The 25,125-nt window shown below is 39.6% G+C and overlaps 1 pseudogene; it reads right to left on the bottom strand.

Moving 5' to 3' along the window:
* Positions 1-624: 624 nt before the first annotated feature.
* Positions 625-25,125, bottom strand: part of LOC138811640 (myelin protein zero-like protein 3 pseudogene) — a 38,284-nt pseudogene continuing 13,783 nt past the window's right edge.

The raw sequence follows: 25,125 nt of genomic DNA, 5'->3' as shown, positions 1-25,125 counted from the left end.
ATTGTAGAGGCTGCTAAAGGGATGGACAGACTGTTGCTCTGTTTCCTAGTGAAGAAAGCCACTCCTGGGCCTGGCAGCCTGAGCCGGGTGACTTTTCCCTGGGTTGAGCTGAGTCTGGCACGTCAGGTTAGGTTCTTGTGAGCTCCTAAATGACTCCAGTTTTCTTCCAAGGCCTGATTTGGAGCTAGCAGCTCAGCCAGGCCCTTGTCAGTATCAAAGATGGAGATCTCCGGTAGTGGGGGATGAGAGGTGGCTTCCCTCCTCTGCTCTCTGAGAAGGAGTGAGGACGTCAGGCTTCTACTCACGCCGAGTCTTGGTTCCTGGGCTGTCTCTGGTCTGCTAACTGCAGGATGAAGATGTCTTCTCCTTGTCGGTTCTTGCTGGTGTTGAATAGAATCTGCTCACTTGCCGCATCTGGCTCTTTCATCCCGGATTCTCTGTGTTGCAGGTATGGCTGCTATGGCTGCAGCTGCTGCAGCCACAGCCATAGCTGCAAATGCTGGCAAGTGCTCAGATCTGTCTCCTTGCCAGGATTTTCCCTCTCTGGCCTAACTCTCTGTACTGTGATGGCACACTTGTGATTCTCTGACTTAGGTCTGTTCACTGGAACACTAAAACTGCTTTCTATGGGAGAGCTTGTTTAACCTCTAGTTTCTCCTCTGCCATCTTCCTGGAACTCCAAGACTTCTTCTTATAGCCAGACTTTCTCTGCTTTTTCATCTCTGCAGCCTTCCTTGATATTCTCACAAGCATCAGAACAATAACTACTGCTGAGGGAATGAAAACAAGAATAGAAAGAAGGGCCACAGAGGACAGCATGGTACCAAAACCCCTTTCTGTGATTGTTAGTTCCATCAGGGGGATGTCATGGTGCACATCTGGGAGATTCTTCACAGCACAGCTGAATGTCCTATTGTGTGGAGAGCTGCAGGGGCCACGACCAAAGATGGCACTGGCTTCCGCCTTCTGCCTTCCCGATGGCGAGTGCTCTCTGTGAATAACAACTCCTTATATGGCTATGGCTTGGCTACTGGCTTGCTTCTGTATTTGTGACCCTATTTGTATATGCCGCATGGCACCTCGGGATTGGCCATCCAGGAGGCTTATAACCGGATTGCTGGTTCGGGGAAGGAGAAGCTTGCAGATGAGGTTCCCGAATAAACTGCTTTGAGAAGAATCCCGGGTCATGTCTTCCTTGCTGGTCGAGGTGGTCGCAACACTATTGTCTATCAGGTTAGGGTTGCTTATGCTTATGGATGCATCCCCTTTGTATACATTTCCAGCCCAGGAGATCTGATCCTGAAAAGTGCCTGCTGTGGTTGGGTACTGGAAAGACTGATAGTGAAATACAGATTTTGTGCGACTGCTGCTGGGAGGACGGTACTTACAGTCTATGGTCAGTTTGTCAGTGACATATGAAGATGACTTGAAGGTACATCTCAACTTGACATTTTCTCCAACATAACCTCGTATGTCAAAAGCTGCACTAATCCTGCAAGAGTAGGATGCCTATCAGGGCAGAGAAGGTGCAGCCCTAGCCTCAAGCGGCTCTGATCAGCGGCATCCCGGCTGCTCCTCAGGTATCTGCCTAATTCTTTCTGATGGAGGCATGGAATTCCATTGTGTATATTTTCTTGATCCATTCATATACTGAGGGGCATCTGGTTGGTTCCATACCTTAGCTTTGTTAAATAATGCTGCAATAAACATGGTTGTGCTGGTAGTTTTAATATACTCCTTTCCAAAGTGGTTGAACAAGTTTACACTCCCCCCAACAATGCAGGACGTTCCCTTTGACCACATCCCCTCCAGCATAAGTTATTATTAAATTTGTTGCTTATAGCCATTCAAACTGGGGTGAGGTGGAATCTCAACATTGTCTTGATTTTCATTTCTTTTATGGCTAAAGAATTTGAGCATTTTTTCATGTGTCTATTGGCCATTCCTATTTCCTCTTCAGACCTTTCTCTTTAAATCTTTAGCCCACTTATTTATCAGGCAGTTGTTTCTTTGAGGATTTGTTTTTGAAGGATTTAATTTTTTGAGGTCTAATTATATGTTAGATATGAGATCCTTGTCCATTGTAAGCCTAGTGAAGATCTTCTCCAAATCGTTGGGCTTTCTCTTGATCTTGATAGCTATGTCCTTGGTCGTGCAGAAGGTCTGCAGTTTCATGCAATCTCATTTGTCCAACCTTTCTTTGATTGTATGTGTTTCTGGGTCTTTATTAAGAAACTTTTGGCAAGTGCCATGAGCCCTGGAGTTTCTCCTTTTCCTTCCTGTAATGTTTTCAGGGTATCTGCTTGGGCTCTGAGGTCTTTGATCCCTTTGGAGTTGATTCTTGTGCAGTGTGCTTTATAAGGGTCTAGTTTTAATTTTCTACAGGTGTGAAACAGTATATGTTTTATAAGTCATTGTCCATCTCTGTAGAGCCCTCCACAAGTTTATATGTATTTGTAGCTTGGGAAAGGAAATAAGAGTTAAATCAGGACAGTTGGAGGCTATGGTTTATAGGGCTCATTTGAGACGCTTTTGGAAGGAATGTTAACTTTTTCCATCTGATGCACTACAGATGGCAGTCTTGGTACAGGAATTGAGTAGACTGCTATTGGATAGGAAGCTTGTACTGATTCCTCCTGATTTTCCCCTGAAGACAAGGAGGGTGAAGTAGCCATGAGCATGAATCTGTGTGGGGTTTGCAATAAATATCTATTGACTGTGTATTTCTAATTTCTGTTGCCATAGGCAAATGAATGAAAGGATTTTTCCTTTCGTACTTTAGCTGTAACTAGATATTTTTCATTTTCTAAATCTTATTTTATTGTGAAGATTCTATAGAGAGGCAACAGTTACATGAATAAGGCAATGAGTACATTTCTGGTCAAGCATTGTTACCCCTTCCCTTGTTTTTTTCTACTATCCCTTACCTTCTCCTCCACCCTTCCCCACCCAAAGTTGTAAAATTCATTTCTAACATACTGTCCTATGGATATCATTGTTGCAATGGGTCATCCTGTGTCCTTGTTTCAGCATTTTTGTTATTTTGGTTCCCCTCTCTAAATTAGAAAAATGTATATACAAGGTGCACGGTAACAAAGTCAAGTCAAAGTCAAAAGGGGACATATTGTAGGAGGAAGAATATACATGATATATTTAAAACAACAACAACAAATGAGCCCCAAAATATAGTACCTTGTTTATATACGACATTTAGTCTAAAACTCCTTAGACATCTTAAGTTTGGACTATTTCTTTTTTTTTTCTGCCAGTCTTGTGGTTTGAATTTGGGCACTCTACTGCTTAAGCCTCATTTGAGCTTATTCTGAGTAGTATATCTTATATAGAATGTGATAACTTTTCAGCCTGGGCAGGTTTCAAATAATGATCCTTAGATCTCAGCCTCTTGAATATCTAGGAGTACAAGCATGAGCCACCAGCACCTTGCTTGAATAATCCCACAGTTTTAACTACAGATGTTTTCATATCCCCTACCAACTATGCTTCCTGACCCTTTTTTAAAGTTATTTCTAAATAGCTTATGGAGGATTTTGAGCATTGCTTAATCATTTTTTCACTTTCATTACTAGTTGCACACTCAGAGGTTTGATGGAGTTACTTCCACACACACATATGATGTACTTGCTCATATTCACCCTGCCTTCCCAGTGTCCAGCCCCTTAATGCAAGGCCCAGAACCACTGTATATGTGCAAACATTCACTGACACTCTCAAACACACACACACACACACACACACACACACACACACACACACACACACACACACACAGCAGAACAATTAGCAAAGGATATAATGTGGACCAGGAACTGCAAGGAAACATGGTAAGGTCGATTGTCTTTTCCCAGTTCCTCTGCCTTCCTCAATTCTCTGCTATTCCTTAGAACAATTCAAGCCTTACACAACTCACATCTGTCTGTTATGAACAACCTGAGCCTGGATTCCAGTTTGCATTCATAGGAAGCTGCCGTTGCTTGGATAGCTGGTCCTCAGAGTAAGCAGAGGCTCTCAGGTCATGTTTTCTTTTTCCATGTGTAGTGTCAATGCAGACCCTGAGACAGTAAGCAGCATCTTGAAGTGTATTGACATCTGTGTGAGCTACAAGACTCACCTCAAAAAACAAGCAAAGGAAGTGGGATGCAAAGTAAAAATCCTGAACCAATGGACATATAGGTGACTGAGAGTCAATTTCCACATTACTGGAGTAAATACAAGGGCAAGTCCATTTGAAGAGGCGTCTCCAAACATTTCATGGGCCCACATGACATGTCTGGCAGAAAGCCACTTGTGTGTGTGTATGTGTGTGTGTGTGTGTGTGTGTGTGTGTGTGTGTGTGTGTGTGTGTGTGCCTGAAGGCTGGTCTGGGGCTCAGGCTCAGGCAGGGTGCTGCCTGTCCTTATGCATTTTTTTGCTCCAGCCTAGTGTTCTACCACCTCAGCCACAGCTCCACTTTTGACTTTTTTGGTAATTGATTGGAGATGAGAATCTGATGGACTTTCCTACCCAGGCAGGCTTCAACTGTGACCTTCAGATCCCAGCCTCCTGAGAAGCTAGTATTAAAGAAGGGGTGCACTGGCACCTGTCAAGAAGCCTCTTTTTTTGGGGGGGTTGTCCGGTTGTGGGGCCTGAACTCTGGGCATGGGTGCTGTTCCTCAGCTCTTCAGCTCAAGGCTAGCACTATAGCACTTGAACCACAGCACCACTTCTGGCATTTTTCTGCTTATGTGGTGCTGAGGAATCGAACCCATGGCCTCAAGCATGCAAGGCATGTGCTCTACCACTGAGCCACCTACCCAGCCCAAGGAAGCCTCTTAAATAACAGATCTATTCATAGGGAGACAGGAATTGCCTCAGTCCAAGAGATGGTGTTGAGTTTTCATGTTTTGAAAGAATAATTACACTCAATAGCAAAGTATGAAGTAATATTGAAGGAAAGAAGGCAGCAAAATTTCATAAATCTGGGGTTGTGAAAGCCCATCGAACATGAGACTTTCATATAGGAATAAGAATAACATCTATGTGGCAACATTGAGGCTCACCCATGTGGTCACATGTACTGTTTGAAGCCCTGTTCTCACATGATATGTTTCCAGAAATCTGGGATTCTGCTCTGTAGAAGATGTTTCCCAGTCACACTGGTAATTCTCTTAGTTCTGTTTTTCACACTTCTCATCCTTCATTCTTAGTATTATCCAAGTATCTTTTCCAATGCTGCTCCAGAAGATGCTTTCAATGTCACAGTAAGGATTCATTTAATAAGAGAAATATGTTTGAAGAACTTTAATATTTATATTAATAATATAATTACTAATAAAGACTAATATTCAAGAACTATTATAAGATCAATAAAACATGATTTGTAGCAGCTATGTGGCTTTGGTATTAAAGCTGATAGCAGACATGTATTCCTAGACCATTATGAATCTGTAGTTATTGCAATCTTACAATGAAAAAGTTCTTAAGAAAGAAAATGTCTTGATAATATAAGCAACCCAATAGTTGTTGAATAAGACCTATATAGTGAGGACTTCTGTTGAGCTGGTACAAACTGGTTCTTACCCTGAAAGCATCACCTATCTGTTCTGAGAGTCAGTCAGGTTTAAGTAGGGACACATGCTTCCAGATGACTGATCTGCCTGGCATTCACTGCATAAGTCCATTCAGGCCCACAGCCCTATAACCAATATAGGACAACATTCAGAACAGTCTTCTTGTCTTTCAGATTCAAGCCTGTAATCCTAACTCATTAGCAGACTGATATCTGAGGATCACGGTTCAAAATCACCCTGGGAAGCAAAGTCTGCAAGATTCTTATCTCCAGTTAACCAGAAAAAAGCCACAGTGAAAGGTATAAACTGAGAAACAGTAAAGGGGTGTAATTGTCCCCCCAAAATGGATTCTTTACCTGACAACTGTTTAACTGACTTAACTGTTATTCCTCTGAACATCATCTTCCTAATAATATTTTTTTAAGAAAAGGAAAGATGAGGCTGGGAAGGTGGCTCAGTGGTAGAGTGCTTGCCTTGCATGCATAAGGCCCTGGATTCAATTGCTCATTACCACTTAAGCAGAAACTATGCTGGAAATCACGCTGTGGCTCAAGTGGTTGAGACTAGCCTTCAGCTGAAGAGATGAGGGACAGTGCCCAAGCCTAGAATTCAGGCCCATAACTGGAAAAAAGGAACAAAGCAAAAGAAATAAAAAGGAAGAGAGTTGTTGCCAGGCTCAGTGGCCAATCCTCTAATCCTAGCTATTCATGAGGTTGAGGATCAGTGATTGAAGCCAACTTGGGCAGGAAAGCCTGTACGAATTCTATTTCCAATTATGTCCAAAAAACTAGAAGTAGAATTGTGGTTCCAGTGGTGAAGTAGTAGACTTGAGAGGAAAAAATAAACTTCAGGGATAGTGTCCATTTCCTGAGTGCAAGAAAAGACATTATGAACTTGGTTTATCTGTAACTGTGATGCCTTTGTTACAGACGATTATGGACTGAAACTCTGAGCACGGCATTCTAGGTCTGGCATTTTTGTGCACAAACTGTGTGCATAACCATCTTAACTCCTTTGCTATTCTATAGTTGCAGATTTAATTATATTCTCACCATGGAAGAGGTTTCAGTATTTACTTTCTCTAGAGTACCTGCTTCCTTGTCCTCTGCTCTTTACTCACTGACAGCAGTATTTTACCTGAGAACACAAGGAGGAGAATTGGCAAGACCTTGAAAGAAGGGAAGTTGCTAGAAGTGGGTGAGATGCTTGAGATAATGCCCAGGACCAGGTCAGAATTTTTTTGTGAAGACTTGCCATGGTGTGTCAATCTTTATCAATATGCTGAGGGTACTTGGACATAAAGAGGAGGTCTCAATGCCTACTGGTGTCATTCAGACTACACAGATATAAGCCAGCTAATCATGCTCTCACTTTCCCAACATGGAGTTTTGGTCCCTGCATGTCAAGGGAACTCAGGATCAAGCATGGACAGCTATCCACACAACATCCAGTTGTGACCTCTACATTGATACAGCATTGAAAGCAGTTCAGCATGAATCACATGGAGCTTGTCAAAATCATTGAAGGGATGGGAAAGTGGTTCTTTGTTGTATGGACCAAAGCAGAAAGATCACCATACAAGTTTCCTTTTAGAGACCCCACTTCTGTTCAATGGCCAAGAGAACATACATGAAAACCTCCAGAATGAGGAGGTATGTATACCCCTATGTTTCTAACCTGGACCCTTTACTGCATGATTTCCCAGAGCTTATGGAAACAATGAAACTAAATCTCTCGAAGATTTGGCACTGAAGTCCCTCAGAGACCATTGCCTACATCTGTGAGGAGAGCATAGGAGTTAAAATGGCCTGTCAGAGAGGGGAATACCCACAGAGTGTCTTCGTGACATAGCAGGCATCCAGGATTCAGATAATTTGGGAGGGGTTTTGAAAGCCTCTTTGGTGTGGATGGTGAAACATTGAAGCAGTTGGCACCGAGGATGGGAAAGCCAGTTGAAGAGTACATGGGTCCCATCAAGTCCCAAGATGGGCAGATCTACTATCAAGAGAGCTGGACATTGTGATGGATATGTTACATAACTGCTTTTGCTCATGGACAAGTCTTAGGCTGTCTACTACCACAAATGCATGGAAGAGAGATAGAAACTTGATACAGTTGCTGACATCATCAAGATCATCCTAAGGAAGAACTTGATAGACATTATCATCTGATTGTGTGTCTGGGTGATGGATGGGGGGATGTGTATGTGTGGAAACTAGGGCTTAAACTTTGGGCCTGGATACTGCCCCTGAGCTTCTTTGGCTCAAGACTTGCACTATAGCTCTTAAGCCATAGCTCCATTTCCAACTTTTGTGATATTTTATTGGAGTATCACAAGTACTTACTTACACGATAAACTTTAATTATGAGGTGATATGATTTTAAAGATGACATACTATACTACTATGCAAATGTAACAAATAAAAATGGGAGTCAAAAAGACACTCTAAGGACTATGTAGGAGGTTTTATGAAAGCCGTGAAGTTATATCTAAAAAAAGTGTTATTAGAGACTTAGACAACAGTGTTCAATTTCTTGTACCGGATAAAAGAATGCAGTCAGTTATTTCTGTTTAAATGTCTAATATTATTTTTTCTCTTTTTACTGTGTTTGTAATACATGCTACTAATATTAATATGTGTATTGGACTCAAGCTGATTTGTTGAATCAAGAAAAGTTTTGAGAGGTTGAACATCACCTCAATAGTACTCTGAAAGATGATATCTGGCCATGGAAGGGTTAAAATAGAGCTCCGGAGAGGGTTAAACTATTGCCCTTTCCATAGTGCTTTAAAGGCCTTGAAACCTGGGAGATAAAAGAGAAGTCTCCTTTCTCAAAACAATAAGGGAACCAGTGTTACTCACTGTGGTGGCTCTGATTGTAATATTGATGCTTCATTTTTGCATGTATCCATGGTAACCTTCCCAGTGTGAATTCAAATAAATATGATTGCTTGTGTGACCTGGAGCCCAGGTGCCATTGAGCCTTGGTACCCTGCGTCCTCATTGATTTTGTTCGTTTTGTCTACACTTGTCTGTGTATTTTCTAATATTCTTCAGCTTGGTATCCAATTGCACTGCCTTGGGTTACAATTAGCATCAAATAAGAACATTCTTGAACTGTAAAAGATAAAAAGCTTACAAACTTTCTTATCCCAAATGACTTCAAACCACAATCCTCAGATCTAAGCCTTCTGAGTAGCTAGGATTACAGGCATGGGCCCCTGGAAACCAGCATTCATAAGAACACTTGATGTCAGTGAGATCTTTCTTGGGCAATGTCTGCACATCTCAGTCCTCCTCAGCTCTGTTCCTTCCTGTTGCTCAAGCAGAGTCCAAAACTTTCACTCCTTTGTGTTCAAAAATCTTGAGGTTATTAAATTGACTTGCTCACCATATACCTCCTTTCCATAAATCAATAGAAGGTTTTACTCCTTACCATCGATTAATTTTATTAACTAAATTAACTGGGATCCACACAGAGGTGACATGTCCTTTTCTGGATTGCACCCTGTACACCTATGTTTTACTTTATCTAATAAAGTTAACATTATTTACCTTGTTTGATGCTTCTTACTTTTTCCATATTTATTCCTTCTCACCTCTCTTTCCCTTGCACAGAAGGAAGAACCATTTGGAATGGTGAAGAGTGTGTTTTTAGTCATTCTCTGAAAAGCTTTACCAATGGATCCTGATTCCCAAGTCCTGTGTAACTGGCCTGTAAAGTCTTGTTCTTTAATCTCTCCTCAGCTTACACAAATGACCAATTTTATCTAAAAAAGGCTATAGGAGATGAGTTTAGGAATTCGTTTCTGGTTATCAGTCAGGAATCCTTATTACCTGGTCACTGTGCATAAGTTGTTTCTGTTTCATTTTTATTTGAATAGAACAAGCAGTGTGTACAATTAGTAGCCAAATTAGACTTACAAGTATTTTTTTTTTAATTCAGGGATAGCAGACTCTCTTATTTGAACCACAGATCAACTTCTGCCCCACATACTTTTCTTTTGGTGGTAAATAGGACGGTGTCCCACAGGAAGCCAAGGGAACTACACAGTATCCTTAAATCTGAGGACTGCAGTTCACAGTCAGCCTGGACAGGAAAATCTATGAGCGTCTTATCTCCAACTAATCAGCAAAAAGTCAGAAGTTGAGCTGTGGCTGAAGTGGTACAGCAGCAACCTTGAGCATAAAAAAAGCTAAGTGAAAAACAGATGTAGCACTAAGAAAACCACAAAATAATTTTTTTAAAAGTGGAAGAGAGCACAAAGAGTCTACTAAAAATGATAAAATGACCAAGAAACTGGTGGATCACACTTGTAATTCTACCTACTCAAAACACTGAAATTGAGGATCACCATTCCAAGCCAGCCAGGACAGGAAAGACCATTGTGTGTGTGTGTGTATGTGTGTGTGTGTGCATGAGTGTGTATGTGCCTTTCTGGGATATGAACTACAAGTATTTTTTGACCATTTCTGATCTTTTGGAGGTTAATTTGAGATAACAGTCTCATGAACTTTCCTTGCTCCTGACGTTGAATCACAATCAGCACAATTCAGGACCCTATGTTAATCTCTATACTTACTTCCAGCTAACCACCAAAACCAAAAACTGAACCAAAGTGCAACTGTTTTAGAGCATGCTATCCTTCAGCAAGATTGGTGAGGCCCTCAAAACAAGCCAGAGAACCAACAAATAAACAAGTGAATGTATGTGAAGAAGAAAAGAGTCAATGAGTTTTTAAAATATAGACGCATACCTTTAATCCAATCTGAAATCTAGGGATCACAGTTCGAAGCCTGCCTGGGCAGGAAAGCCCAACTAACTTGAGTGTGCTAGGCATGGGCTAGAACTTGAGTTTTTTTGCTCAAGTTTAAAACTACTACTTACCGTCTCATGTGGTTAATTGGAGATTAGACTGATGGTCTTTCAAAGCCCAGACTGGCTTTAAACTGTAATCCTTAGATTTTAGGATACTGTGTAGTGCTATTGGTTTCCATGGGACTCTTATTTCCTATTAACCACCAAAAAATAAAAGATTGAAGTTAAGCTACGGCTCAAATAATAGAGCCTGCTAGCTTTGAAATGAAAAACAAAATACCAAAAACAAAACAATCCTCAGCGAGAGTAAGTAGGCCTTGAATTCAAGCCTCTGCCTGCTCCCCCTCAAAAAAAACCCCTCAAGAGTAGAGTTTTTGTTTGTGCTAGCTTTGAGCAAAAAAAAAAAAAAGATTCAAATGGTTTTTCTTTCTTGCTATTTTTCTTAACATATTTATAAGATGATTTCTTTGTTGCTTTGCATGTCCCTTCCCCATGGTATAAACCTGTTTCACTGTATGCGATGTTGTTATAATTTGTTGAGGGTAAGGGAGAAAATTGTTTAAATAGGGATACAGGTGGACCCATTGCAACAATGAGATGTACAAGATGTTATGTCAAAAAACGAACTTTACAACTTTCGCGTGGGGCAGGGGGTGTGGAGGGGATGGGAAAAAATGGGAAGGGAAAACAGAGGAGGCAACAATGCTTGATAAAAAATGTACTCATTACCTTGCTCAAGTAATTGTAACCCCTCTGTACAGAATTTTCACAATTAAAAAAAAGCCAAAACTCTCATGGACAGTGAAATCAGTGAACTAGTGTGGCCTAAATGTAGAGCTTGTTAGTTTTGATCTAAAAAACAAGCCAGGTGCCTCTGGCTCATGTCTGTAATCCTCGCTACTCAGGAAGCTTAGATCTGAAGATGACAATTGGAAGCCAGCCTAGGCTGAAAAGTCCCCTGGTGACTGTTTTGTCCAACTAAGTAGAAGTGGCACTGTGGCTGAAAGTGGTAGTGTGCCTGCTTTGTCCCTGAAGGCCGGTGCGTAGGCACTGAGTTCAAGCCCTACAATTGACAAAATCAATCAATTAATTAATTAATTAATTACTGAGCATAAATGGGTATGCCCTAATAATAAAAGACATGAACTTTCAAAAAGGGGGAAGAGACAATCAAATAAATGAAAAGGTGCAAAAAGGAGGATATTGAAGCTTTCTAAATAAAAATTGTAATCCTACCTGTTCTGAGGACAGTGGTTCAAAACCAGCCTGGGCAGGAGACATTTTACTGTGTTCAATACTGAGGCTTGAACTTGCTATGCTTTGCTCATTGCTGGAGGTCTACTTCTTCCTACGTGTTGGTGCTTATTAGATATAATTGTCTCATTGACTTTGTTGCGCAAGACTGGCTTTGAACCATGATTCTCAAATTTCATTCCTCTCTGTAATGCTCTTGGCTTGCTATTGATATTCTAATCTCCTATTAACCACAAAAGATACAGAAGTTGAGCTATGGTTCAAGTAGTGAAACCAACTACCATTAAGGTAAAGGTAAATAAAACCTCAAGGAGACTCATCATGACTTAATTTCAAGACTTAACAACCACCACTCAATTAATCAAACAAACAAACAAAAAGAACCTCAGTCACATTTACCTGAGTTTGAGCCCTAGAAGAAGAGCTACAAAAAAGAGAAACAGCCTGTAGTTTACCTGTGGTCAAAGTTGTAGAGCATGGTACTTTCAAGAGGAAAGGAAAAACTGAGCATGAGAGCTAGTGCCTAAGAACAAATGACAAAAAAAAGAAATAATAAATAACTGAAAAGGTGAAAGAAGAGGTAATTAAAGATTTCTAAATGTTGACTCACAGTTATAATCCTGAAGGCTAAGGCCGCTGACATCTGTAGATCATGGTTGAAAGCCATGTTGGGCAGGAAAGTACATGAAATTTGCTTCACTGTGTTCAGTTGAGGGACTTAAAGTTGAAGTGTTTTGCTCATGGCTACAGGTCTACTATCTTCTGCCTATTAGTGTTGGACTGGAGATAAGAGTCTCATGGAATTTCTTTACAAGGCTGACTTTGAAATATAATCCTCCAATTTCTAGCCTCTCTTTACTGTCCTTGACTACCCATGGGACTCTTGCCTCATTTTAACCACTTAAAAAAGGCAAAAGTTGAGCTGTGGCTCAAGTAGTATAGCCTTCTACCCTTCAATTAAATAAGTAAATCAATAAAACCTCAGAAAGAGATGGGAGGGATGAGAGCGAAAGTCAGAGCATCTTACAATAAGCAAAAGGAAAGAAATGTAAATATCACCTGGAAGAAATAATTGTATTGTCAAAGCTTATAGAATTGTATTGTCAAAGCTTACAGAATTCACAAAATTTAGACCATGATAATGACAATTTACTTTGTGAAGGTTAAAATATATTTGTGACTTCAACTAAATATTACTTTTCATTCTTCAAGGAAATAGAGGAGGCAATCCAAAAATTCATATGGAACAATAAAAGACCCCGAATAGCAAAAACGCTCCTCAATGGAAAGAACCCTGCTGGAGGAATAGCAATACCAAATTTCAAACTCTACTATAAAGCCATAGTAATCAAAACAGCTTGGTATTGGCATAAGAACAGACCTCAGGACCAATGGAATAGAATTGAAAACCCAGAAATGAACCTACAGACCTATAGCCATCTAATCTTCGATAAGGAAGCTAAAACAATAGAATGGAAGAAAGACAGCCTCTTCAGTAAATGGTGCTGGCAAAATTGGTTAACTACATGTAGAAAACTAAAGCTAGATCCTTATATATCACCCTGCACCAGAATCAACTCCAAATGGATCAAAGACCTTGAACTCAAAGCAGACACTCTGAAAACATTACAGGATGGAATAGGAGAAACCCTAGGTCTCCTTGGCTCAGGTCGAAATTTTCTGAATAGAGACCCGGAAGCACAACAAATCAAAGAAAGGTTGGACAAATGGGATTGCATAAGATTGCAGAGCTTCTGCAGGGCAAATGACATAGCTGGCAAGATCAATAGAAAGCCCACCGATTGGGAGAAGATCTTTACTAGCCATACAACGGACAAGGGTCTCATATCTAAAATATACTTGGAACTCAAAAAATTAAACCACCCAACAACAAATCCTCAAAGAAACAACTGCCCAATAAATAAGTGGGCGAAAGACTTAAAGAGAAGCTTCTCTGAAGAAGAAAGAAGGATGGCCAATAGACACATGAAGAAATGTTCAACATCCCTAGCCATAAAAGAAATGCAAATCAAAACAACATTGAGATATCACCTCACTCCAGTTAGAACAGCAAAAATCAAGAACTCTAATAACAACAGATGCTGGAGGGGATGTGGACAGAAAGGAACCTTACTTCATTGTTGGTGGGAACGTAAACTTGTTCAATCACTTTGGAAACAGTATGGAGGTTCCTCAAAAGACTTCACATAGATCTCCCCTATGATCCAGCAATCCCACTTTTGGGCATTTACCCAAATGTTTACAAACAAGACCACACTAAAGCTACCAGCACAACTATGTTTATTGCAGCATTATTTACCATAGCTAAGATATGGAACCAACCCAGATGCCCCTCAGTAGATGAATGGATCAAGAAAATGTGGTATATATACAGAATGGAATTCTATGCCTCCATCAGAAAGAATGACATTTCCCCATTTGTTAGGAAATGGAAAGGTTTGGAAAAAATTATATTAAGTGAAGTAAGCCAGGCCCAAAGAAGCATAGGTCCCATGGTTTCCCTTATTTGCAATATCTAGTATAGGTATGAGTCAAGCGGAAAAGGCCAGATAATATGATGTTAGGAAAATGAACCCTTAAATATGTAATGTTTTCGTTTCTTTCATGCATGTGTTTCTAATGCATTTATAAGATTATTTCTTTGTTGCTTTGTATGTCCCTCCCCCACAGTGTAACCCCCGCTTTCACTTGATGTCAGTATAACATGTGGAGGAGATGGGGACAAACAAGTCATTTAAGGATTCAGGTGGACCTGTTGCAACAATGAGAAGTATAAAATGTCATGTCAAAACCAGCTTTACAATTTCGGTGTGGGGGGGAGGGGGGTATAATTGGGTGGGGGGAGGGGGGTAAAATTGGGTGGGGGGAGGGGGGAGGCGGGGAAGGGAAGTGAAGGGCAAACAAAGGAGGAGGCTGCAATGCTTGGTAAGAAATGTATGCATTATCCTGCCCATGTAATTGTAGCCCCTCTGTACAGTATGTTCTCAAATAAAATAAAATACAATTTTAAAAAAAAATACCATTAACATAGATTAATCAATACTTAAAACACAACTCAAATCACAACTCTACCAAAGATAATCTGTTCAACTTTGTCCAGATTTGATCTTGGAGTTTGGAGGCATGGATTAGTTGGTAGAGCACTATCAAATGAGCAAAAAAGTCAGGTATCAAATTCAATTCCTGGTCTTGGACCTGAAAAATAAAACAAAAACAAAAACAAAAAGAGCTTGGAGTTATTAGTCATCTTATTCTTCATTAACTTTGAAGAGAAACAATCCTCTGTACTTGGCTAGAACATAATTTCTCAGCTACATTGTCTCTCCAGATTTCCCTGAATTTAAATTCATCCTTCTTACTTAGCTAATAGTAGAATGATAATTCTTCTGAAAAACTCTACAGTTAATTTATTGTGTTAGAAATTGAGTTATGTGTTAAAGAAGTATAAGAAAACAGATACAAATAGACTAAATTTAAATGAATGTTTCAGCTTCTCTATTCTCTTATAACTTCTATTTAGATGACTTTATAAGAGTATGATCCTATTAAGCTATATGAAAATTAAAAATACGTAGAAATAACTCTTATCAGACTTCCTAAGAGGAAAATATGTAGGAAGAAAGAGACCTTGTAATACCTCACTGTAAGTCATTGCATCCTTTTACTGATAGAGTCTAATCTGAGGCTTAACACTAAATATACCATAACTATAAATTTACCACAAAACTTTCTCCACATCTCTTGCAATTGGTATTATGAAATGAATTTTAAAAATTGTAATCAGTAACTTTAAGTTTAATAGTCTGAGATTTAAAAATTTTAAATATATTCTATCTAAAATATTAAATTATCAATAAAAATTACCTACTTACACAACTTTGTCATTATAAATGGAATTACTAAGTCATCAAGTATCTACCTCTTCACCCAAAGCAATACTTCTTAGAGTAATACAACATGTTTATTTAAGGACTTGAAATTATTTTTATATTGTTAAAGCTCAATAAAATGCAGATTTATTTTTTAAACTGAACTGTACCAAATGACAAATAGTATATGCCATCAAGAACTTATAAATATATCATCTTCAAATTCAATGTGATTAATATTAATCCTGTGTATAGACACATGTATGTGTATATATATATATGTGTGTGTGTGTGTGTGTACATATATGGTGGGTATATATATAATGTAAAATTTACAGTGACAGTTTGTCAGTTATGAACGGAATTTGGTATGATTTTAACTACTTCTTTAAATCTTTGTCTATCATTCAATTTTTGTATAAGTTTTGAACAATTTCAAAGTTTTTTTTGTTTTATATAAAAGCAAAGCTTGTTACTGACATATTATCAAGAATAAAATGTACTTTAAACTGTTAAAAAAAATATTACTTTTCCACAATTCTCTGCGATAAGAGAAATTTATGTAATCACCTAGTCACAATAATAATATAAACCTCAGAAAGAGTCACTAGGAATTAATTTCAACCCCCAACTCAACAAAATTTCCCAACGAGGGCCTTAAACAAAAATATACTATGAGCAGGAGCTGAGTTTTCACACTCTGAGCAAAAGCCAAATGAAACAAAAATTAGACAGTGGTAGACCTATGGCCCAAGTAATAAAGCAAGCTACTTTTCTTAATTTTAATTTAAATTTTTTGTGAACATACTGTACAGAGGGGTTACAATTACATGGGCAAGATAATGAGTACATTTTTTACCAGGCATTGCAGCCTCCTCCTTTGTTTACCCTTCACATCCCTTTCCAGCCTCCTCCCTGCCCTCCCACCGAATCCTCCCCCCACCCCCTGCACCAATGTTGTAAATTTCGTTTTCGACATGACAACTTGTACTTTTCATTGTTGAAACAAGTCCACCTGTATCCTTAAACAACTTGTTTTTCACCATCTCCTCCACAAATTATACCGACATCAAATACAGTGAAAGCAGGGGTTATACTGTGGGGGAGGGACATACAAAGAAAGAAAGAGATAATCTTTTAAATGCATTAGAAACAAATGAATGAAAGAAAAGACATTAAAATACATATATAAGGGTTCATTTTCCTCACATTACATTATCTGAACTTTTCGGCTTGACTCATACATATACTACATATTGCAAATAAGGGAAACCATGGCACCTATGTGTCTTTGTGCTTGGCTACTTCACTTAATATAATTTTTTCCAAGTCTTTCCATTTCCTAATAAATGGTGCAATGTCATTCTTTCTGATCGAGGCATAGAATTTCAGTGTGTATATAGAGCACATTTTCTTGATCCATTCATCTATTGAGGGTCATCTGGGTTGGTTCCATATCTTAGCTATGGTAAATAATGCTGCAGTAAACATAATTGTGCTGGTAGCTTTAGTGTGGTCTTGTTTGTAAACATTTGGGTAAATGCCCAAAAGTGGGATTGCTGGGTCATAGGGCAGCTCTATGTGAAGTCTTTTGAGGAACCTCCATACTGCTTTCCAAAGTGGTTGAAAATGTTTACACACCCACCAACAATGCAGTAAGGTTCCCTTCTGTCCACATCCCTTCCAGCATCTGTTGTTGTTAGAGTTCTTGAATTTTGCCATTCTAATTGGAGTCAGGAGGTATTTCAGTGTTGTTTTGATTTGCATTTCTTTTATGGCTAGGGAGGTTGAACATTTCTTCATGTGTCTATTGGCCCTCCTTCTTTCTTCTTCAGAGAAGTTTCTCTTTAAGTCATTAGCCCACTTATTTATTGGGCAGTTGTTTCTTTGAGGATTTGTTGTTGGGGGATTTAATTTTTTGAGTTGCAAGCATATTTTAGATATGAGACCCTTGTCTGTTGTATGGCTAGTGAAGATCTTCTCCCAATCCGTGGGCTTTCTATTGACCTTGCTAGGTATGTCCTTTGCCATGCAGAAGCTCTGCAACTTCATATAGTCCCATTTGTCCAACCTTTCTTTGATTTGTTGTGTTTCTGGGTCTCTATTAAGAAAATTTCGGCCTGTGCCAAGGAGACCTAGGGTTTCTCTTATTCCATCCTGTAATGTTTCCAGAGTGTCTGCTTTGACACTGAGGACTTTGATCCATTTGGAGTTGATTCTGGTGCAGGGTGATATATAAGGATCTAGTTTTAATTTTCTACAAGTAGTTATCCAATTTTGCCAGCACCATTTACTGAAGAGGCTGACTTTCTTCCATTCTATTTTTTTAGCTCCCTTATCGAAGATTAGATGGCTATAGGTCTGTAGGTTCATTTCTGGGTTTTCAATTCTATTCCATTGGTCCTGAGGTCTGTTCTTATGCCAGTACCAAGCTATTTTGATTGCTATGGCTTTAGAGTAGAGTTTCAAATTTGGTATTGATATTCCTCCAGCAGTGCTCTTTCCGTTGAGGAGCGTTTTTGCTATTCAGGGTCTTTTAATTTTCCATATGAATTTTTGGATTGCCTCTTCTATTTCCGTGAAGAATGTGGTTGGAATTTTGATAGGTATTGCTTTGAATTTTTAGATAGCCTTGGAAAATATTGCCATTTTCACGATGTTAATCTTTCCAATCCAGAAGCATGGGAAGTTTTGCCATTTTCTAAGTTCTGTTTTGATTTCCTTTTTCAAGATTTTTAAGTTTTCATCATAGATGTCCTAGGTATTTTATTTTTGAGGGGGTTATTACAAATGGAGTTGCTTTCCTAATTTCAGCCACACTTTTCTCATTGTTGGCATAAAGACAAGCCATTGATTTTGGGGAGTTAATTTTATACCCTGCTACTTTGCCAAAGTTTTGAATCAGCTAAAGCAAGCTACTTTTAAGAGAAAAGAACAAGAAAACCTGAGTATGAAGGCAAGGCCCTAAACCCCTGACTTCCCAGAATGGAAAGTGGATCAGTCACGGAATTCAACAGTTTGTGCTTATTCTTTTTATCACAGCTGAATAATACCCCTTCAGTTCTAGGCCCTCCAATAGGTAATGGAAGTTAGGCTTGTTCTTTGCTTCTGGCACACAAATAATTTGTGTAGAAGAAACCTATCCTCTTGCTTCCTAGATTCCAGGGTTCAGCCTCTCTTGTGAATCACGGTGGGAGGTGGATGGCAGTGTGACAAGAGGTTCCAAATAGAGTGACAGCAATGATAATGAACTTGCAGCTGGCAGCTGGATGCCAGGGCTAGGTGGCAACTTGTAGTGCCCTCTGATTACTCAGCAGTAGGGAGACTGAGTTGGAGCACCTGCTGGCTCTGCCTATCAAGTCCACCCCACCACCAGAGGTATAAATGGGGATCTGAGTTGGCTGTGTCAGATTCCTGCTCCCCAATGCTACCTGTTTTCCTCTGTGCGTAACACTGGTGAGGACACACATCCAACTTTTCTATAGCCTTGCACAATGAGGAAGATTGTGTACATATAGGCAGGCCAGAGTGGCAACCAGATTGGCGCAAAGATGAGCATGGCATTGGCCTAGGATCCTAGTCTCAAATATAGGGGGAGGAGGAGGAAGAGGACAGGGTTGGAGGGTGGAAAAAGTGGTGGTCTTGGCTAGGCTGAGGTAGGTGGGGCTCCATAGTGGTCCCTAACCTTCTGCAAATAAAGTCCCCCAGATAGCTTCCCCAATTTCCCTAATTTGTGTGGCCCGGGTGAGTGTGGTTTTTAAATAAGGCTGGGGTATTTTCAAATCCTTTGCATGACTGAGTCTTACCTGAGATTCAAGTCATTGTACTTAGTAACCTGGGAAGAGAATAATGCATTTTGGGTCTGGTTTGAATGAAAGGAATTCAGTGTCTTTGAGCTGACAGATACGGAGGATTCCCTTTCTGCCAACTGATGAGTGTCAAATAATTGAGAACAGTTCTTCCATCTTAATGGAAATTTCTCTGAGTTCTCATGCCTCATTTCAGCTCCGTTAAGTTGGGTGATCTCTAAATCAGTGGTTGTTGGTGTATGCTCTGAGGACCCTTGGAGTTCTGGAGACCCCTCTAGCTGAGTCTTCAAGATACTGCTTTGGCGGATGGCCAATAGACACATGAAGAAATGCTCAACATCCCTAGCCATAAAAGAAATGCAAATGAAAAACATTGAGATACCACCTCACTCCAGTTAGAATGGCAAAAATCAAGAACTCTAACAACAACAGATGCTGGAAGGGATGTGGACAGAAGGGAACCTTACTGCATTGTTGGTGGGAGTGTAAACATTTTCAACCACTTTGGAAAGCAGTATGGAGGTTCCTCAAAAGACTTCACATAGAGCTGCCCTATGACCCAGCAATCCCACTTTTGGGCATTTACCCAAATGTTTACAAACAAGACCACACTAAAGCTACCAGCACAACTATGTTTATTGCAGCATTATTTACCATAGCTAAGATATGGAACCAGCCCAGATGACCCTCAGTAGATGAATGGATCAAGAAAATGTGGTATATGTACACAATATAATTCTATGCCTCCATCAGAAAGAATGACATTGCCCCATTTGTTAGGAAATGGAAAAACTTGGAAAAAATTATATTAAGTGAAGTAACCCAGGCCCAAAGAAACATAGGTCCCATGGTTTCCCTTACTTGCAATATCTAGTATATGTATGAGTCAAGCTGAAAAGGACAGATAAAGTGATGTGAGGAAAATGAACCCTTAGATATGTATTTTAATGCTTTTTTTCTTTCATTCATTTGTTTCTAATGCATTTATAAGATTATCTCTTTGTTTCTTTGTATGTCCCTCCCCCACAGTATAACCCCTGCTTACACAATATTTGATGTCAATATAATTTGTGTAGGAGATGGGGAAAAATATGTCGTTTAAGGATACAGGTGGACCTGATACAACAATGAGAAGTACAAGTTGTAATGTCGAAAACGAGCTTTACAACGTTGGTGCGGGGGGGGGGGGGGGAGAGGCTTGGGGGGGGCTGGGAAGGGACGTGAAGGGTAAACAAAGGAGGAGGCTGCAATGCTTGATAAGAAATGTACGCATTATCCTGCCCATGTAATTGTAACCCCTCTGTACAGTATGTTCACAAAAAAAATAAAATAAAATAAATTTAAAAAAAAGATACATCTTCGGCAATATCATCTCCATATAAGTCCACGTTCTCATCATAGAATCTAAACAGAATATGGTGTCATATAAGATGGAATACTCATAGAAGAATCTAGAGGTCTTTTATTCAGCCAGATCACAGAGATTAACAAAACTAAAATACCACCAATTTCTGTGCTTTTTTAATTTAGAAAATGTAATCATTTTTTACAAATATATTGGTGTCAACAGGACATGCGTTTCTTATAGTTACATTAAAATGCATTGTCCAGGCAGTTAACGTCCTAGGCCATAATACACATCTCTTTCCATCTCAGTTTTAGGAAATACTAAACGATGAGCACAGCATTGACTGCACTGGAAACTACTATGGAGACAGCAGCTTACAGCTGCAGAGAATCAAGGTATATTACAATGAGGCAGCTGGTGATTGTCTCCCATCTGGCTTCCCATACCATGGCACAATAATTCCCTAAGGAAACTAATGACAAGGAATGAGTTGGTGCCTTTCTAAGGGTAGTATTGTAATTTGAATTTGGGACCTTCATCTTGTAAGTCAAGTGCTGTATCCTCCTGAGCCACTCAAGCAGATATCTTAATTTTTGAGTATACTCTTGGGAATTTAAATACAATCCAAGATAAGGACTCAAATGTTTTTATTTCATGGTATTGTTTCTAACATATTTATAAGAAGATTTCTCTGTAGCTTTGTATGTATCTCCCCCATGGTATAACCCTGTTTTCATTGGATGTGATGTTGGTATAATTTGTGGACGGGAAGGGAAAAATCAAACTGTTCAAAAAGGTATGCAGGTGGACCCATTCCAACAATGAGATGTTCAAGACGTTATGTAGAAAACGAACTTTACAGCTTTGGCGTTTGGGGGGAAGGAATATGAAGGGGTAGAAGGGGAACAAAGGAGAAGGCAACAATGCTCAATAAGAAATGTATTCATTACCTTGTTCATGTAGTTTTAACCCCTCTGTATGGTATTTTCAAAATAAAAAAAATTGTAAAAAAAAACAAATACAACCCAATGCCATTTTATTGTGTGCGAGTCATCCTTCTAAGCTGAAGATCTTGGCACTGACCATGAGCTTCTTTTGCTAAAGGCTAATATTCTACCATTTAAGTCACATCTCCACTAACAACTATTTTGGCTAATTTCTTGGAGATGAGAGTCTCCCAGACTTTCCTGCCCCAGCTGACTTCAATTTGTGATCCTAAATTCTCAGACCTTTGAGTAGCTAGAAATACATGCTTCAGCAACCAGAGTCCAGTTACATTGCCCTCTTTAAAACACAGATTGCATTCCTAAAAAAAATATTTTAATTCAAAATTTAAAATTTTTGGGGGGTCCGGATGTGGGGCCTGAACTCTGGGCCTGGATGCTGTCCCTGAGCTCTCCAGCTCAAGGCTATTGCTTTACCACTTGGACCACAGCACCACTTGTGGCTTTTTACTTTTTGCTTATGTGGTGGTGAGGAATCGAACGCAAGGCCTCATGCATGCAAGGCCACCAGCCACACTCAGCCACCTTCCCACCCCCAATTTTAAAATTTTAAAGAGGGATGTTCAGTCACTAATATGCATGAGAATAGTCCAAATTACAAAGTATAAACTAATTGTCTCACCCTGAAATCTATAACACTTCTGGTCTTGAGCATTTTGACTATGAATACTTAGCCAACAATAATTTTTTTTAAGGTTTTAAAGTAAGAAAGCATTCTTCTGATGTAGAAAAACTAATGTGTAAACATTGTTTTAAATGATTAATATTGCCTTTCCTAATACAGACAGCCTAACCGAAGTCTACAGATTAGATTTTGAATTTTTGTAACAGTCAATGTAAAGTTCATTTAATTTTATATTAAGAGTTTCCATTCTACATTAGGGTATAAAAACAGAATCATGGAAACTTGGCTTTCGTGTGTAATAAACCAATAAACAAGTTCAAACAAAAGGATAAAGCTATTTAATTTATTTGATTTGTGGATCTACATTTTGGGATGTTCTCACCTTGATATTTTGTGTAAATATTGTTTAAGTAACGTCTAAGATTCAATCTTCTAGTTCCTTGGTTGAAAATGGTTGTGTGGGATTGTGTCACTCCTATGAACAATATTTTAGATTGTGTCTTTATTAGATCCTGTATATCCAGCAAGATGGCCAGTTTTCTTTATGTGAATGTTTAGAAAAGGGGGCATTTTCAAACTGGTATTTTATCATTTTAACTGATGTCTCTTTGGCCAACTCAGGTTAAATGGCTAATTGCAAGTAATTGCCCAAGTTTCTTCTGAGTATTTGAATACAGGGATATGTGCTATTTGATAACCATTATTGTAACATTATAAGACAAAAAATATATATTGTGTATATTTTTCCCCAGGAAAGACTTATACTTGAATTCCCCCTATATCTACTTGCTGAATAGCCACACTTGGCTCTTTTATTTTTGTCGGACATGGGGCTTGAACTCTGGGCCTAGGCATTGTCCCTCAACTCTTCAGCTCAAGGCAAGCAGCTCTACCACTTGAGCCACAGTGCCATTTCTGGTTTTCTGTTAGTTTATTGGAGATAAGAGTCTCATGGTTTTTTCTGCCCAGGCTGGCTTAGAACAGCGATCCTCTGATCTCAGCCTCCAGAGTAGCTAGGATTACAGTCATGAGACACTGTTGCCTGGCACCTGTCTCATTTTCTTGAGAAAGCTAATTGGGGAAGGGAAAGGATAGTGGGATAACAACAAAGGGAGGGGTAACAATTTTTGAGAAGAAATGTAATTTCCTTACTCATGTAACTGTAACTCCTAAATGCAGCACATTTACAATAAAATAAAATTAACAACAACAACAAAAAAACCACAAAAGTTTCTTGCTTATAGGCGCTGGTGACTCATGCCTGTAATGCTAGCTACTCAGGAGGCTGAGAACTGAGGATCAGGGTTCAAAGCCAGCCTGGACAGGAAAGTCCCTGAGACTCTTATCTCCAATAAATCACTGAAAAAAACCTGTAAGTGGGGCTGTGGCTCAAGCGATAGAGTGCTAGTTTTGAGCTGAAGAGCTAAGGGACAATGCCCAGGCCCAGAGTTCAGCCAAATGACCAACCAAAAAAAAGTGGTTCTCATATTTCTTTTGCCCTGGAAGGCTCAAACCCTTATGCTCATCTTTGCCTCCTGAGTAGCTGAGAATTTGGCCACCATGCCCAAACAAAGGAATGAATATTCATGGAAATAGACAACTACAAATGTTAAAGTTGCTGAAACCTTTTGCATGTTGATTCATGCTCAAGATTTCTTTTGTTTTTCCATGTCCCAAATGCTGTAATTTCTGTAATAAATGCTGAGAGCCACTTAGAATCATAAGCTCTTCCCCTAAGTTCCTTGTCAAATATAGGTATAAGTCAACTCTTGTTCCCACAGGCAACAAATAAGTTCCTAGGGACATCATGGTGGACCTAGAGCCTGGAACCTTAGCCTCTGCCCAGAGCTTTAGGGCATACAACTTCATATTTGGCATGTCATAATGGTCCATGGGTCCTAACATCAAGGTACCCCAGTTCCCTTTGCTAGACAGAGCATTTATCCATCTAGATATCATCCACACATAACCCACCTATTCCAGTCCATGGGAGTCATGCACCTGGCCACTCAAACAACTCAGATCAGTGCCACTCTGCAAGCCCTCCATGACAGAGCAGCCTCTGAAGGGAAAGAACAGCCAGCAGAGATAACCTCCAGCAAGGTTTCAGGGCTTCTGATCATTTCAAAGGCCTGGCAATAACAGGGAACCACTTCAGGACACCAGAAATGAAAACACAGCAACGTGTGAGCAAGGTTCAGACAAGTGCTTGCAGCTTAGCTTCCCTCTGACGTCATTGTGATCCTGTCCCTCCTGTGAAAGTAACTACAATTCCAGTATTGAGGCAGGGTTTGTTTTTCATTTCTAGAAGTACTTAGTTGGGTTAAAATGTATCTTCCTCCACATTGTCTTTACTTACTTTACAACCTGTGTGATTTTTAGGGTCCCAGAAACATTGAAATTATTCCCTTTATTTCACCAAATTGTATCTAAAAGAATAGCAGTGTTTGCTCAGAAGAGTCCTGGATGAGATGGAGTTCACTGAGGATGAGAGAAATATAAATGACCTAGTGTCTGAGTACCAGCAGTGACAAGATTCCACTACTGGTGAAGAAGGGGAATTTGAAGAAGACTTGGTGGAGGAAGAGGTTTAAGCCTTCCCATTGCTAGCAGTGCAACGGGAGTGCCAGAGCTTGTCTACTACTTCTCAATTGAATGGTACTATCCTGAACACTTTATATCCTGCAGTGCGGTCCTTGCTGTATATCATAATGCCTAGCCTTGTCTGTCATGAACTCACTTACAGTGAATGTCAACAAGTGGCTTTATTTTTTTGGAGGGGTCCAGTCGTGGGGCCTGAACTCTGG

Source organism: Dipodomys merriami, unplaced genomic scaffold (genome assembly GCF_024711535.1).
Source record: "Dipodomys merriami isolate MVZ:Mamm:240054 unplaced genomic scaffold, mDipMer1.0.p SCAF_543, whole genome shotgun sequence".
NCBI classification, from domain to species: domain Eukaryota; kingdom Metazoa; phylum Chordata; class Mammalia; order Rodentia; family Heteromyidae; genus Dipodomys; species Dipodomys merriami.
The sequence above is the reverse complement of the archived record's forward strand: the minus strand, read 5'-3'. Positions and strand labels throughout refer to the sequence as shown.